This window comes from Heptranchias perlo, chromosome 7, assembly GCF_035084215.1.
Source record: "Heptranchias perlo isolate sHepPer1 chromosome 7, sHepPer1.hap1, whole genome shotgun sequence".
NCBI lineage: Eukaryota > Metazoa > Chordata > Chondrichthyes > Hexanchiformes > Hexanchidae > Heptranchias > Heptranchias perlo.
The window spans coordinates 80,882,255-80,899,400 of NC_090331.1; the positions used below are offsets into that span (position 1 = coordinate 80,882,255).

At 43.1% G+C, this 17,146-nt stretch overlaps 1 protein-coding gene across 1 annotated transcript in view; it reads right to left on the reverse strand.

The window, feature by feature from the left end:
* The window catches only part of LOC137323899 (eIF5-mimic protein 2), a 34,005-nt gene extending 24,894 nt beyond the window's left edge, over positions 1-9,111 (reverse strand). The window contains exon 1 of the mRNA XM_067987956.1: positions 9,002-9,111. The gene's annotated coding sequence lies outside the window, so the exon portion shown is untranslated. The remainder of the gene's footprint in view (positions 1-9,001) is intronic.
* Positions 9,112-17,146: the final 8,035 nt, after the last annotated feature.

Consider the following 17,146-nt stretch of genomic DNA (forward strand, 5'->3'; position numbering starts at 1 on the left):
AATTCCGGCCCCTTGTGCATCCCTGATTTCCATCATTCCACCCTTGGTGGCCGTGCCTTCAGCTGCCTAGGCCTAAGCTCCGGCATGCCCTCCCTAAAGTATTCTTATTCCTCCTCCAAGACGCTCCTTAAAACCTACCTCTTTAACCAAGCTTTTGGTTACCTGTCCTAATATCTCTACGTGGCTTAGTGTCAAATTTTGTCTGAACACTCCTTGGGATGATTTATTACATTAAAGGCACTATATAAATACAAGTTGTTGTTGTAAAATAACCAATTGAAAACAGCACAGATTTGTGCCTAGTTTAATAAAAGGTAACATGGTTGTACAATTAGGGACAAAATGAGACTACAAAAAAGTTCTTCTACAGTATCACCTGGAGGACAGCAAGGATGAAACAAATATGGAAAGTCAAACAATACAACAGCTTAACAGAAATCATGCAGTTTCACCAAAGATGCTTTTATGCAAAACTACTGCATTAACATTTGAAAATTCTATTAAAGAAAAACAAAAGCACCTTTAGCCATTGCACAGCAACCCCCACAAAAAAGTGAACTCCCCAATTTCAGCTGCACAGCCCTATTCAGTGCATTGAGGTGGGGGGATGCAAGTTGGAGGACCTTCTTGTGGGTCTGCCCCGAACCAGCCACCCACAAGTTAAAGCTCTACTGGTAGGGTCGCTCCGGCTGCCTGTCTCTCTTCCGAAGTCATCTGCGCCCAGGTGGCGCCAGAAAGGGAAATGCAGTGTTCGCCGAAACGCCCAAGTCCTTCCACAATCTGTGGGCACCTCAGATGTAAAATGTATAATTGATCATGACAATGAGGTCCTGATTTAGTTTTACTTCATGCTTCTTTTAGTTTGATTGGACCTTGCGCAATACTTTTATTGGTGGTGCCCTCCTCAGATTGAGGAGGCACTTGTGGTGCCGATTTCTGACCTGGTGACACCAGTGTACACATTGCCACCTTTGCTGGTCCAATTAAAAAAACGCATAGCCCTGATCTGGAGGAAAACACTTCACTACTCAAATGATATCTACACCCTCACTAAGACCACTAATAGAATGTGGTAAATCACAGAAAGAATGTCTCACTGAAGAGAATGCCACTATAAAATCCTACAATATCAAAATCAATTTCAGCATCATGGAGGTACCCTGAAATTTTCACAAAATGAAAATTCAGTCATTTGCCTCAAAACTAAACATTAGTCTGGCATTTGCAAAACTTGCATTTTGATCTAAAAAATTCACATACCTAGAAAAGTCATTATCATTAATATAAAAAATGTTTTTACATTTGGTCACATTGTACTAAAATTCACAACTTGCATCTACCTGTAATAAGCACTTAAGCTAAAACAAAAACGTGCATTTATGCAGTGCCTTATTACATCCCAAAAGTGCTTTAAAAATCAATTGATTACTTTTGAAGCACAGTTATGTAGGTCAATGCAGCAGCCAATCAAGGTCCCAGCAAATGAATGACGAGATACAGTCTACTCCTGTTATCGAACGAGGTTCTTGGCTCGAAAAAAATTTCAAATTATCCAATAGTTCCCATGGTGCCCTGACTAATACCCCTCCTAAGAGCAAAAGTAATCCGTGCTTACTTGGTGCTTCTGTGGGACATAGACAGAGTAACACCACCACAAAAACTCTACAGGTTTCAGGGATGCCAAATCACCAACACGTTTCTTCCCGCCCTCCCCTCCACCAAGTCGTGTTAGTACAAACTACAACAATATATCACTACTTGATATCATGATCAGCAACAGTGGAACATCCAGCAGATAGGTCATTGCACTGCTTTCATAGGAACTACTAGACAAAAAATGACCACGGTCCATCTAGTTCACCTTCTACCATCCCGGTAGTCGCATGATACAATGATAAGGGTGTTGCTGACTAATCATAGCAATCAATCTCCATCAATTAGTCTTCAACAGACCCAAAAACAAGGAAAACCCCAGTGGAGGAGAGCTCTGGGAACCATAGGTTCAAAGCATGCTACATTTACCATGTCAAATCTCAAATTACTCATACACTGTATCCCAAAATGTTATTTTCTGAAAGAAATCTATCTAATTTGCATTTGAATGAGTGACCCTTTTCTGAGCGTCGAAACAGCCAAGTCCTGAAAATTAATGCCTTCCAATACTAACAGGTGTAAACAATTTTACAACACAATTTTTTGGTGTTGTAAAATTGTTTACAATTGTCAACCCCAGTCCATCACCGGCATCGCCACATCAATACTAACAGGAGTGTGGATGAACAACTGGCACAAAAATACCGCCAAGAATGAAAAAAACCTCTATGATCTGTGGAGAGAATCCACAGCTTCATTGGTTTCTTTATGGGCCTCCAAGGCTGAATGTCATGTCAGGACCATAAATCACATCATTAACAGGGTCCTCTGCATTAATTACCAGCCCCAAATGGCTGCAGCAGGAATAATTCATAATGACGTAAATCCAGCAATTTCACGATTGCCATTAAGTTCAATAGGGAGCATCACAGCTGAGCAACACAAATTTTCCAGCAATCTGCAGAGAATCGGAACTCATAGCGTATCTCTATTATGCAAATTCCTGGATTTTTTTACAAATTAATAATGGCGAGCACTGTTAATGAGTCATTCTAATGGCATGACTTCCCAGCAATTTCTGGCCCATTAAAAGAATTGTCTTTTACTGAAGCACTGATTTAGAATACAAGTACAGTACATCAAGGAGGTGAAAATCTATTTTGAGTGCAGGACTCATTTCCAGAAACAGCAGAGGAGCAGTTTAATACCAAGTAGTTCTAAAAAGGTTAAAATAGACCAAGTAACAGGCTGTACCCATAGATCTTGAAATGAACCATTCCTTCACTGTCACTGGGTCAAAATCCTGGATCTACCTACCTACAGCAGTGTAGGAGTACCTTCACCACATGGACTGCAGTGGTTCAAGGTGGCCTTCTGAAAGGCAATGAGGGATGGGCAAAAAATGCTGACCTTTCTAGCGACGCCCATATCAGAGAATGAATAAAAAAAGGGAACCTAGACCGATCCCTAAAGCACCTTCTTTCTAGCCTGTTCCTACTTAACGGTTGCATTGTGTTCTACACGGCAAAATCTCCAAATTTGTAGGTAGGAGGTGGCAGGAAAACACACACACAGAGCTCAACACAGATGAAATTTTAAAAAACCATTTTCCAACTATTCTGTGGCTGCAGAACCACACAACCATGGACCCTCCACCCCTCCAATGCTCCCTACATGTTAAAATCTTTTTTTGTTATATAAAATTGCAGGTTAAAAAAAACCCAGCATACATGCTAGGCAGAATTGCTTCTCTTCCCTGTGCAGAATTGCAACTAGCAAGAATTTTAACAGAAGGACAAGGAAAAAGTTACACTCCCAGAACAGCTGTACTTCTCTAGATACAGCTGCACTGTTTGAGGACTTCAATGACAGCTATCAATAGCCTACAACAGCACCTTGTTGGGCCTTTTTGTTATCATAGGTTAAGGGTTTTTTTCCCTTTGTTTTCATGGTAGTTTAGTGGCTTCATGTGGTTTAATTTAGTGAATAGTTAAATACTACTTAATAGGATTATTTATAGAATCATAGAAAGGTTACAGCACGGAAGGAGACCATTCGGCCCATCGAGTCCATGCCAGCTCTATGCAAGAGCAATCCAGCTAGTCCCACTCCCCCGCCCTATCCCCATAGCCCTGCAAATTTTTTTCCTTTCAAGTACTTATCCAGTTCCCTTTTGAAGGCCATAACTGAATCTGCCTCCACCACCCCCTCGGGCAGTGCATTCCAGATCCTAACCACTCACTGTATAAAAAAGTTTTTCCTCATGTCACCTTTGGTTCTTTTGCCAATCACCTTAAATCTATGTCCTCTAGTTCTTGACCCTTGTGCCAACAGGAACAGTTTGTCTCTATCTACTCTGTTTAGACCTTTCATGATTTTGAATACCTCTATCAAATCTCCTCGCAACCATATCTGTTCCAGGGAAAACAACCCCAGCTTCTCCAGTCTATCCACGTAACTAAAGTCCCTCATCCCTGGGATCATTCTAGTAAATCTCTTCTGCACCCACTCTCAGGCCTTCACATCTTTCCTAAAGTGCAGTGTCCAGAACTGGGCACAATACTCCAGTTGTGGCCAAACCAGTGTTTTATAAAGGTTCATCATGACTTCCATACTTCTGAACTCCATGCCTCTATTTATAAAGCCCAGGATCCCGTATGCTTTTTTAACCGCTTTCTCAAACTGCTGTCACCTTCAATAATCTCTGTTCCTGTACCCTTTAGAGTTGTGCCCTCTAATTTATATTGCCTCTCCTCATTCTTCCTATCAAAATGTACACTTCGCATTTTTCTGCGTTACATTTCACGTGCCACGTGTCTGCCTATTCCACCAGCCTGTCTATATCCTCTTGAGTCTATCACTATCATCCTCACTGTTTACTACCCTTCCAAGTTTTGTGTCGTCTGCAAATTTTGAAATTGTGCCCTGTACACCCAAGTCCAAGTTATTAATATATAATCAAGAAAAGCAGTCGTCCCAGCACCAACCCTTGGGGAACACCACTGTACACCCCCTTCCAAAGTACACCTTAATCCAGATTTTTTTTTTTCTTGGGCAAGGGAATGTGCGCTTTGAAAGTTTTCTTCTTTGTAAGGTGACTTCTTTTAAAAATTAAATTTACCACTACTTGCTTCCTTAAAAAGTATTAATATCTGATTGCAATGGTTCGGCAAATTATAGCTGAGTATTTTTCTCCATAAAAATTTCCATTATCTTTCTTAATTCAAAATTAGTTAAGAACTCTTAGTAATGTATCACAGATAGACCAGTCACAGAAACTATTTTCTTGCTGCAAAATCTGGTAGGTACTGTCAGAAATTGGCCTTGAGGTGTTACTTCTAGGGGCCCTGATAACTAATATGGAAGAAATCAAGAGGGATGTATGCATTGAATGAAATGCATACGTTTGACTGTTCAGTAAAGAGGTCTATAAATAATGGTGGATAAATCTACAATACCAACCAAATTAAAATCAAATTAAGTACTGGACTAGGTTAGCAGAGGATACAAAAATCAGGGTTGTTGTATTGTTTCTGTACAAAGCATGAACAAACCATAACTATTAAAAGAACCTTGCTTATAAATAGCACCAGATCACATCTCAAAATAATTCAGACAATGAATCTGAACCACAATGACTTTTGTAGGCAAACGTTACAGCATTCCAAATCCTGGTGTGTTTTGTGTACTTCTGATTACCAAAAATATAGAAAGAGGTATGCAGGAGAGGAAACAAAACATGAGGGAAGTTTAAGGAAGGGTTCATCTTCTTTAGAAATAAATAAACTTATTCAATTGAAGGTCAAGATGAAGGGAACTGAAAGTTGATTGCCATTTGGCAAAGGCTTCAAATAGTAGGATATCCAAGTTAAAAACTAGGAAGTTAAAGTAAGAATGGAAGTCTGGCAGAAAGGCAATATACTGCAGAAAACAGAATAGCTGTGCACAAGAGACTACAGGATGTTCTTAAGAGCATTAATATAATGTCTTCTATCAAAATGTTGTCAAAGTATTTCACAATTATGTTCTGAAATTAGGTACTGGATTAGGTAGATGCCTTTCTGGAGAAAGTAGATTGAAAAATGTGACAAGGTGCATAGGTGGACTTGATCCAAAAAAAGACAAGCTTATTGGGTCTACTGATCTCCTGTTTTAAAAAAAAATCGTTTTCACCAGTTATTTTCCTAACTCCATTCCAACCTCTTAAAAAAAACTGTTGGGAGATGCACAAGAGCAACTCTGAAAATTCCCATCCTTGTATAAAAGAATCAACCATTTATTCTCTCCTAAGCTGAAGTCAAGGGGAGACACTTATTTTAAAAAGTTTGATCAACTTCCTGCCTTTTAAAAAGGGTCATCTCTCAACAGTCCACTATGTCCGATCTCCTGTTGCTAGACCATTCTAACAAGGGGACATTCCAAGACACCTTCACAGGGACATAATCCAGTTTCTACACTTGCCTCCTTTTTTCATAGAGGCTTGACAGTTAGCTGAAGTTGCTTTATATACTAACTTGCATTTATAATGCACCTTTAACATAAAAAATGCTCCAAGGCACTTTAGAGGCATAATCAGAAACAGTGGACCCCCACGCCAAAGAAGGAAATATTAGATGGGGTGACCAAAAGCTTGTTAAAAATAGGGGGATTTTGAGGAAGGGTTTAAAAAAAGTGGAGGAGAGGCAGATGGGTTTAAGGAAGAAAATCCCTGAGCCGACAGCTTAGATGGCTGAAGACATAGCCACAAATGGTGGGGCGAAGAGAGGGGAGATGCTCAGAAGGTTGGTCATAGGAAAGGGGAGTGGGGGGATTTTGCAGGCTCAACGAGGTTATGGAGACAGGGAGCAGCGAGTCCATGAACATATTCAAAAACAAGAATGATAATTTTACATTTGAGGTGTTGGGGGACCAGGAGCCAAACGTAGGTCAGAGAGGAGGGGTAATGGGCAAGCGGGAACTTGGTGCAGGATAGGATACGGGCAACAGCTTTATGCACGAGCTGAAGCATATGCAAGGTGGAGGATGGGAAGTAGGCCTGGAGACCATAGAAATGGTTGAGTCTGAAGGTGAAAGGCATGGATGAGCATTTTAGCATCCAATGGGCTGAGGTGGCACATGTTATGAAGGTGAAAGTAGGCAGTCTTTGCAATAAAAAGTTTTAGAAAAGATTTAAACGGATTCTCAGGTCATGGCAGAGCTGCTAAATGACTATTTTGCATCAGTCTATACTCCTGTGGATAATGCTCATGCTCCAGCTGTGGGTTGCCCTGTATTGAATACCATGATAAATATTAGATAGTAATGTAATTTTGGATAGAATAGGAAATCTCAAAATAGATAGGGCTCCAGGTCCAGATGACATCCACCCACAGATGCTTAAAGAGATGGGACAGGTGCTCTGTGAGCCCCTTGCCTTTATCTTCAATAGCTCAATAGATTCAGGGATAGTCTAATTAGACTGGAAAGTAACTCATATAGTTCCTATTTTCAAAAAAAGGGACAAATCAGAGCCAGGAAACCACAGGCCCATCACCATGACAACAATTATTGGGAAGATGTTTGAAGGGATCTTAAGAGATGCCCTATATGATCACTGGGAAAGAGATGGGGCCATTAGACATACTCAACTTGGCTTCCAGAAAAGGTCATGTCTTACAAGCTTGATTTGATTTTTTTGATGAAGACACTAGGTTAGTGAACGAGGGAAATACAGCAGACACTGTCTACTTGAACGTCCAGAAAGCCATAGAAAAGGTACCTCAAACTAGGTTACTTCACAAGATAGAATCTTTGGGCATTTGATACACTGGATTAGGGATTGGCTTTAATCCCACAGCCAAAAAGTTGTACTAAACGGGTGTGGATCAGCCTGGAGATACGTTACTAATGGTACTCCAGAGATCGGTCCTAGGCCTGCTACTGTTCACTGTTTTTATTAATGACCTGGACAGTGGTATTGGGAATATGGTCAGTAAATTAGCAGATGATACTAAAATCTGTGCAAAGATTAAGGCAGTAGTGGAGTGCAATCTAATGCAAAGAGATTTAGACGCGCTAGGAGAATGGGTCATTCACATCGCCCACTGGCGGCCATACCTTCAGCCATCTAGACCCTAAGTTCTGGAATTCCCTCCCTAAACTTCCACCTTTCTCCTCCTTTAAGGCCCTCCTTAATATCTACCTCTTAGTCACCCCCTCCTAGGCTAAGTGTCAATTTTTGTCTGAATACCCTGTGGAGCACCTTGTGATATTTACCTAGATTAAAAATGTGCTATATATTTGTTATACAAGTTCTTTCTTTCGATGGAAAGAGAAGTTAGTTTTAAAACTTCGTTTTTGGGAGACTGAATGGGAGTGTTTTAGGACTATTCACCATCCCTTCTCACCCATTCGCTGCCCAAGGTCTGCTCCACCCCATCAACCATTTGCTTTACAGGAAATGAACCAGGAACAACAAGGGACCGTTTAAAAACGTTGCACATGCGCAGTGATCACTACAGGCTTGTGTTATGCACACTCGGTCGGACGAGACTAAAATTCCAGGTTCACGTCCTCCATTTCGGAAGCAGAACTTCCCTCGTCTTTCGATACCAAACCCCAACACGGCGTTGAAAGCCAGCGATTTGAGTTAACAGCACCAGTAATGGCGGAGGCGCATGCCACACGAGAAATGGAGAAATAAACAGGGCCCTGAGCAACTTCACACACCCGACCTCAGCGCCATAAATCATTGAGTGACAAAAACAGCCCCCTCCTCCTCCTCCTCTTCCAACCCCAAATTCCAATGTTCCTCCCCAACCCTTCTACAAATAGCCGGCGGTGTCTCAAATAACACGAGCGCCCACACTAGACGTCCGTCAGAGAAGCACATGGCCATGAATTAAAAAGCCCCGAGCCTGAGGTATGAGGAAATAGCGATAACGCCTTCAGCTCTTTTATGAACACCAGACTGAAGACAGTGAAGGGAGACAGTCACATCGGATCCCGATTATTACGGCCTTGCCGCAGGCCCAGAGAGACTGGAAAGTCTTTCTTTTCACCCTCCCCCCCCCCCCCAAGGCCACGTCGCGCGCAATCCCTCCACTGACGGCATCTCCACCTCGGTTTAAACAGGATCCAACCGGTCGCATTTCAAACGCGCGAGCGGCTTCCAACCGACACAAGGCGGCTCCGCACGAGGGGAGGGGAGGGGGGGGGGAGAAAAGGGTTGAAAGGAAGGCTCGCGCCGCTCCAGCCCACGCAACGCCGTACTAACTCGCGGGTCCCCCCCCCCGCCGCCTCCGCCTCTAACTCTCCTTTTACCCACCCCCTCAGCAGAGAAGTTATGACTCTCACTATTTTATTTCAAAGTTCAAAGCGGTGAGTGATTTATGAACGTGGAAGCGAATAGGGCGTATCAAAAACTTACCGAGATAAATACAGCTGTAAAAGTCAGTGACACGCAAAGGTACTTGTCTAACGTACAAATGGTGCCCAACAGTAAGAGAACCTGAACTGACTGCGCATGCACAGTCTTTGTATCGCTGAGACTATTCCACTTGTCTCAATATACAGGGGAGGCTACTGATATTAATGGGACAACCCAACTGGATTATAGCTATTTCACGTGGCGGGTGGGGGGGACGTCATTCGGAACATTCAGCAGCACAGCGGTTTAAACAAATTCCAAACGAAACTACCGATATTAATTTTATCAACAGTGTGCAATTTTGAACTAAAATAATTTCCGCCTCAATTATTGTTAGGAGTTTTTTTTTTGTTCTGGTCTGCCCTTTCGGTTATACCCTCTCCCGGTTCAGATGTTTGGCACAGCCCCTAGGTGGCTGACGTCGCTCAGCGCAGACTGTTGACGTAAAGAAAAAAAACAGCCTGAGCCGGATGAGTCAGAGGGAGGGGAGAGTGTGATTGAACAATGTGTTGCAGCAGGGCATGGTCTGTGCACTGGTACCGGGGAGAAGGGGGGAGTATCGCATGAGTAAAGTCATCCAGGAAGTGCCGCCCTTCGTGGCATCCAAATGTGTAGCTTTTTGCCTCCACTGCTTCGTCTGGACGTCTGCTAATCACTGTGTGACACAGAACGTCCTGGCTTCAGTCCTTAATATCGAGGAACAGGAGGAGGCTATTCAGATCCTTTTCCGCCATTCAATGAGATCATGGCTGATCTGTATCCTAACCCCATTTACTTAGCTCCAGATCCCTTAATACCCCTGGCTAGCAAAAATCTATCGATCTCAGATTTAAAATTAACTGAGATAGAATCTACTGCTTTTTGTGGTAGAGTGTTGGACACTTCTACCACCCTTTTTGAGTGAACAAGTGTTTCCCACCTTCTCTCCTGAATGGCCTGGCTCTGATTTTAAGGTTATGTCCCCATGTCCTAGATTTATCACACTTCTCATGCTATAGAATCACAGATGTGGTTCAATTGATTGAATAAAAACCTTAACTAATTAAATAAAAAAAAGGTTAGATTGGGATGGCAGGGCAGGTGGTATAACTGCAGCAAGTGGCAGTTGGTGGAGACCAGCGAGGGCCCGAGCAACCACTTAAGCATTAAGAGTCTGCAACTCGAGGAACTTCGGCTCCAAGTTGTTGAGCTGGAGTCCGAGCTGCAGACATTGCGATGCATCCGGGATGGGGAGAGTTACCTGGACACTTTGGCGCCAGTCACATCCTTTAGGTTAGGTAGTAGTTTAGATTCGTTCAGTGATCAAGGACAGGAGGACGTGACTGCAAGTCAGGCAGGTATGGGGACCCAGGATGTAGTGATGGAGGAGCCTCAGCCCTAGACCTTGTCCAACAGGTACGAGGTACTTGCTACCTGTGTGGATAGGAACAAGGGCTGCGGGGAGAATGGGCAAACTGACCACAGCACCGTGGTACAGGAGGCCATTCAAGAAGAGGGAGTGAAAAGGAATGTGGTTGTGGTAGGGGATAGTATAGTCAGGGGGTAGACACTGTTCTCTGCAGCTGCGACCAAGAGTCCCGAAGGCTGTGTTGCCTGCTCAGTACCAGGGTTATATCATCTCCTCGCATCCGGAAAAGAACTTGGAGCATGAGGGGGAGGATCCAATTATCATGGTCCATATAGGAACCAATGACATAGGTAGAACTAAGAAGGAGTTCTGCTTAGGGAGTTCAAGGAGCTAGAGTCTAAATTAATAAGCTAATAATCTCTGAATTACTACCCGAGCCACACGCAAATTTGCATAGGGACAATCAGATCAGAGTGTTAAATGCGTGGCTGAAAGAGTGGTGTGGGAGACAGGGGTTTCGATTCATGGGGCAGTGGCACCAGTATTGTGGAAAGAGGGAGCTGTTCCGAAGGGACGGGCTCCACTTAAACTGGGCTGGGACCAGCGTCCTGGTGAATCAAGTAACTGGGGCTGTAGACAGGGATTTAAACTACAAAAAGAGGGGGAGGGGTCAGGTGAGGGGAAATTTAGAAATCCAATGAGAAAAGTCCAGGCAACAGAGCAGTGTAGTGATTTGGGTAAAGATAAGCAGAGTGTGGCAGGAAGGCACGGAGAGTTTACTAATAATAGTGCATCAGCAAATAAGGTCAAAGCAGGAAAAAATAGTAAAAAGTCAAAACTAAAGGCTCTCTTTCTGAATGCACAGAGCATTCATAACATAATAGATGAATTAGTTGCACAAATGTGGATAAATGGGTTTGATCTAATAAAAATTACAGAGACATGGTTGCAAAGTGACCAAGATTGGGTCACTCGCCGCAGAATACCCAGATTTGACCTGCTCTTGTATCCACCGTATTTATGTGGCTGGTCCAGTTAAGTTTCTGGTCAGTGGTGACCCCAGGAGGTTGATGGTGGGGGATTCGGCGATGGTAATGTCAAGGTGAGGTGGTTAGACTCTCTCTTGTTGGAGATGGTCATTGCCTGGCACGAATGTTACTTGCCACTTATCAGCCCAAGCCTGGATGTTGTCCAGGTCTTGCTGCATGCGGGCACGGACTGCTTCATTATCTGAGGGGTTGCAAATGGAAATGAACACTGTGCAATCATCAGCGAACATCCCCATATCTGACCTTATGATGGAGGGAAGGTCATTGATGAAACAGCTGAAGGTGGTTGGGCCATGGACACTGCCCTGAAGAACTCCTGCAGCAATGTCCTGGGGCTGAGATGATTGGCCTTCAACAACCACTACCATCTTCCTTTGTGCTAGGTATGACTCCAACCACTGGAGAGTTTTCCCCCTGATTCCCATTGACTTCAATTTTACGAGGGCTCCTTGGTGCCACACTCGGTCAAATGCTGCCTTGTTGTCAAGGGCAGTCACTCTCACCTCACCTCTGGAATTCAGCTCTTTTGTCCATGTTTGGACCAAGGCTGTAATGAGGTCTGGAGCAGAGTGATCCTGGCAGAACCCAAACTGAGCATCGGTGAACAGGTCATTGGTAAGTGCCACTTGATAGCACTGTCGATGAAACCTTCCATCACTTTGCTGATGATTGAGAATAGACTGATGGAGTGGTAATTGTCTGGATTGGATTTGTCCTACTTTTTGTGGATAGGACATACCTGGGCAATTTTCCACATTGTCGGGTAGATGCCATGTTGTAGCCATACTGGAACAGTTTGGCTAAAGGCACGGCTAGTTCTGGAGCACAAGTCTTCAGCACTACCGCCGGGATGTTGTCGGGGCCCGTGGCCTTTGTTGTATCGAGTGCACTCAGCCGTTTCTTGATATCACGTGGAGTGAATCGAATTATCTGAAGACCGACATCTGTGATGGAAGATCAGGAAGCAGAATCTATATGGGTCAAAATAAGAAATAACAAGGGGCAACAAACTCTAGTGGAAATAATTTATGGTCCCCCTAATAGTAGCTGTATCGTTGGACAGAGTATTAATCATGAAATAATAGGAGCTTGTAACAAAGGTAATGCAGATCATGGGAGACTTTAATCTTCATATAGACTGGGCAAATCAAATTGGCAAAGGTAGCCTGGAGGATAAGTTCATGGAATGCATTTGAGACGGTTTCCTAGAACAATATGTCATGGAACCAACCAGGGAACAGGCTATTTTAGATCTTGTATTGTGTAATGAGACAGGGTTTATTAGTAATCGCACAATAAAGAATCCTCTGGGGAAGAGTGATCATAATATGATAGAATTTCACATTGAGTTTGAAAGTGACGTACTTAAGTCAGAAACTAGAGTCTTAATCTTAAATAAAGCCAATTACATGGGTATGAAGGGCGAGTTGGCTAAGATAGATTGGGAAATTAGATTAAAGGGTATGACGGTTGATAAACAATGGCAAACATTTAAAGAAATATTTCAATATTCTCAACAAATACACAATCCATTGAGAAATAAAAACGGCACAGGAAAAATGAACCATCCGAGGCTGAGACAGGAGAAATTATAATAGGGAATCGAGAAATGGCAGAGGCATTAAACAAATATTCTGTATCTGTCTTCAATATAGAAGACACAAAAAACATACTTGAAATAGCAGGGAATTGAGAGGCTAATAAGAGTGAGGAACTTAAAGTAATTAATATCAGTAGAGAAAAAGTACTTGAGAAGCTAATGGGACTAAAAGCCGATAAATCCTCTGGACCTGATGGCCTACATCAGAGGGTTCTAAAAGAGGTGGCTGCAGAGAAAGTGGATGCATTGGTTGTGATCCTTCAAAATTCCTTAGATTCTAGAACGGTCCCAGAGGATTGGAAGGTAGCAAATGTAACCCCGTTATTCAAGAAAGGAGGGAGAGAGAAAACAGGGAACTACAGACCACTTAGCCTGACATCAGTAGTCGGGAAAATGCTGGAATCCATTATTAAGGAAGTGGTAACAGGGCAATTAGAAAATCATAATATGATTAGGCAGAGTCAATATAGTTTTATGAAAGGGAAATTATGTTTGACAAATTTATTTCAAGTTTTTTGAGGATGTAATGAGCAGGGTAGAAAAAGGGGATGTACTACATTTGGATTATCAAAAGGCATTCGATAAGGTGCCACATAAAAGGTTGTTACATAAGATAAGGGCTCGTGGGGTTGGGGGTAACATGTTAGCATAGATTGAGGGTTGGTTAAAGGGTAGAAAACAGAGAGTAGGGATAAACGGGTCATTTTCAGGTTGTCTTGCTGTAACTAGTGGGGTGCCACAAGGATCGGTGCTTAGGCCTCAGCTATTTACAATCTATATTAATGACTTAGATGAAGGGACCGAGTGTAATGTATCCAAGTTTGCAGATGATACAAAGCTAGGTGGGAAAGTAAGCTGTGAGAATGACACAAGGAGTCTGCAAAGGGATAAAGACAGGTTAAGTGAGTGGTCAAGAAAATGGCAGATGGAATATAATGCAGGGAAATGTGAGGTTATTCACTTTGGTAGGGAGAATAGAAAAACAGAATATTTTTTAAATGGTGAGAAAATATTAAATGTTGGTGTTGAGAGAGACTTGGGTATCCTTGTACAAGAAACACAAAAAGTTAGCATGCAGGTACAGCAAGCAATTAGGAAAGCAAATGGCATGTTGGCCTTTATTGCAAGAGGGTTGGTGTACAAGGGTAAGAAAGTCTTGCTACAATTGTACAGGGCTTTGGTGAGACGTCACCTAGACTACTGCATACAGTTTTAGTCTCCTTATCGAAGGAAGGATATACTTTCCGTAGAGGCGGTGCAATGAAGGTTCACGAGATTGATTCCTGGGATGAGGGGGTTGTCCTATGAGGAGAGATTGAGTAGAATGGGCCTATACTCTCTGGAGTTTAGAAGAATGAGAGGTGATCTCATTGAAACACAAGATTCGGAGGGGGATTGACAAGGTAGATGCTGAGAGGTTGCTTCCCCTGGCTAGAGAGTTTAGAACTAGGAGGCATAGTCACAGGATAAGGGGTTGGCCATTTAAGACTGAGTTGAGGAAGAGCTTCTTCATTCAGAGGATTGTGACTCTTCGGAATTTTCTACCCCAGAGGGTTGTGGATGCTGAATCGTTGAGTCTAGGGAAGTCCAGGAAAGTGGAGTTGAGGTTGAAGATCAACCATGATCTGATTGAATGGCGGAGAGGCTCGAGGAGCTGTATGGCCTACTCCTGCTCCTATTTCTTATGTTCTTAGCAATCCTAAACTAATCCCACAGCCCAGCTCTTTCCCGGCTTCAAGTATTTTTTCATCTTTCCCCTAAAAGATACAATGGTCTCTGCCTCCCTCATTCCCTGTGGCAAAGAATTCCATACATTAACAACTCCCTGCATAAAACGCTTCTTCTACCCTCTCCCCTAGTGACAATTTTAAACAGGACACCCCTTCTCACTGATTTTCCCCAACTAGACAAAATAGTCTTTTCCTAGTCAGTGTATCAAAACCCTATATAATTTTTAAAAAAGTAATATTAAATCTCTATTCCAGTGGAAATGGTCTCCATTCACAATTCATGCAGCAAGACCTGGACAATATCCAGGCTTGGACTGATATGTGGCAAGTAACATTCACGCCACACAAATGCCAGGCAACAACCATCTACAACAAGAGTGCCTAGCCACCTCCCCATGACATTCAACGGCACTACCATCGCCGAATCCCCCACCATCAACATCCTGGGGTTCACCATTGACTAGAAACTCAACTGGACCAGCCACATAAATGTCGTGGCTACCAGAGCTGGTCAGAGGCTGTGTATTCTGTGGCAAGTGGCTCACCTCCTGACTCCCCAAAGCCTCTCCACCACCAACAAAGCACAAGTCAGGAGTGTGATGGAATACTCTCCACTTGCCTGGCTAGATGCAGTTCCAACAATATTCAAGAAGCTCAACACCAAGACAAAGTAGTCCGCTTGATTGGTATTCCATTCACCAACTTAAACATACACTCCCTCCACCATTGACGTATCGGGGCTGCAGTTTGTACCATCTACCAAATGCACTTCAGCAACTGGCCAAGGCTTCTTCAGCAGCACCTCCCACACCAGGACCTCCACCACCTAGAAGGACAAGGGCAGCAGGTACATGGGAACACCATTACCTCCAAGTTCCCCTTCAAGTCACACACCATACTGACTTCAACATATATCGCTGTTCCTTCTTCGTTGCTGGGTCAAAATCCTGGAATTCTCTACCTAACAGCACTGTGGGAGCACCTTCAACACACGGACTGCAGTGGTTCAAGAAGGCTGCTCACCACCACCTCTCATGGGCAACTCGGAATGGGCAATAAATGCCATCTTTGTCAGGGATACCCATATTTCGAGAATGCATAAAAAAAGGATTGAAAATCTGTCCTCGTAACTAGTTTCTCATCCTGGTGAATTTACACTGTATATTTTCCATGACTTTCAAGTCCTTTCTATAATGGGGGGCCCAAAACTCCGCGCATTACCTTAACTGTGGCCTAACCAACATTTTATATAAATTCATTATTGCTTCTTGACTACATGTGCCTATTTATAAACCAAAATTCTATTGACTTTTTTTATGGCTTGCACTTCCTGTGATATATGTATTTGAACCCCTTGGTGTCTGTGTTCATCCACACCCTTCAATGTCTTTTCATCAAGTGTATTCGTCTGTTGCTTGTTTTTTCTCTCAAAATGTATTACCCCACACATTAAACTACAGATGTCCATTCCGCTAATCTGTCTGTGTTATCCTGAAGTAATTTACTGTCCCCCTCACTGTTTGCCAGACCTTTTGTATCATTAGCAAATTTCAAGTTTGTGTTCCCTATACTCATGTCCAAATCGTCTTTATATAGTCATAACAAAAGAGAACCCAGTGCTGACTCCAAGGTTACATCACTTCCATTCCTTCCCCAGTCCAAGCAACACCTCTTTACCATAACTCTTTGTTTCCTGTCCGTCAACCAACATTCGAACTAGACTCTTCTGAGACATCGTATTGAACCTTTGGAGTGGGTTGCAGCTCCAGAGCCATTTGCTTCGCAATCGCTCGCAGGTGAGGCCTGGTTGCCAGCCTTAGGTTCTCTCATGAACGCTCAGACTGCTGCAATACAGGCCTATGGTTGCACTGTAGCGTCTTTGATGGACAGGCTTACAGAAGAGGTTGCTCAAACCCAGAGCCTCACAGTGACACACAGCTCCCACCGTCCTACCCTTTCCTGTCTCGTGGGAACCACTTAGATGAAACTCCAAACTAGTTGACTGTGCACAAAAGACAGCTGTTGTTAGAAAGTGGAAGCACTGTGGTGGAAAGAATTAAGTTGGACAATCACAGTTAGATGTCTGTGTAATAAATGCATTGGTTGCAGATTATGCTTTGTGCAAAACCCTTTCATGTTACCAGAAGTTGAGGTTTTTGTAGCAGATTGAATAACAGTGACAAGGACTGTGGATGGATTCAGTATGGATTTCTCAGGGAAGTCGTTATTACAGAGGAAGGTCAAGAGGAAGCAATGAAATACAGTGGTGGTACTGAATGACATGGCCAGGAGAAAGTTTCCAGGATGAGATTTCTCCAGGCGCATAGGCCAATAACAACTTAACTGCCCAGTGGTCTTTCTGAAGCCTCGTCTTCCTCATCTGCTAATTTTCCTGCTTCTCCTCTGCCTTCTCCACTA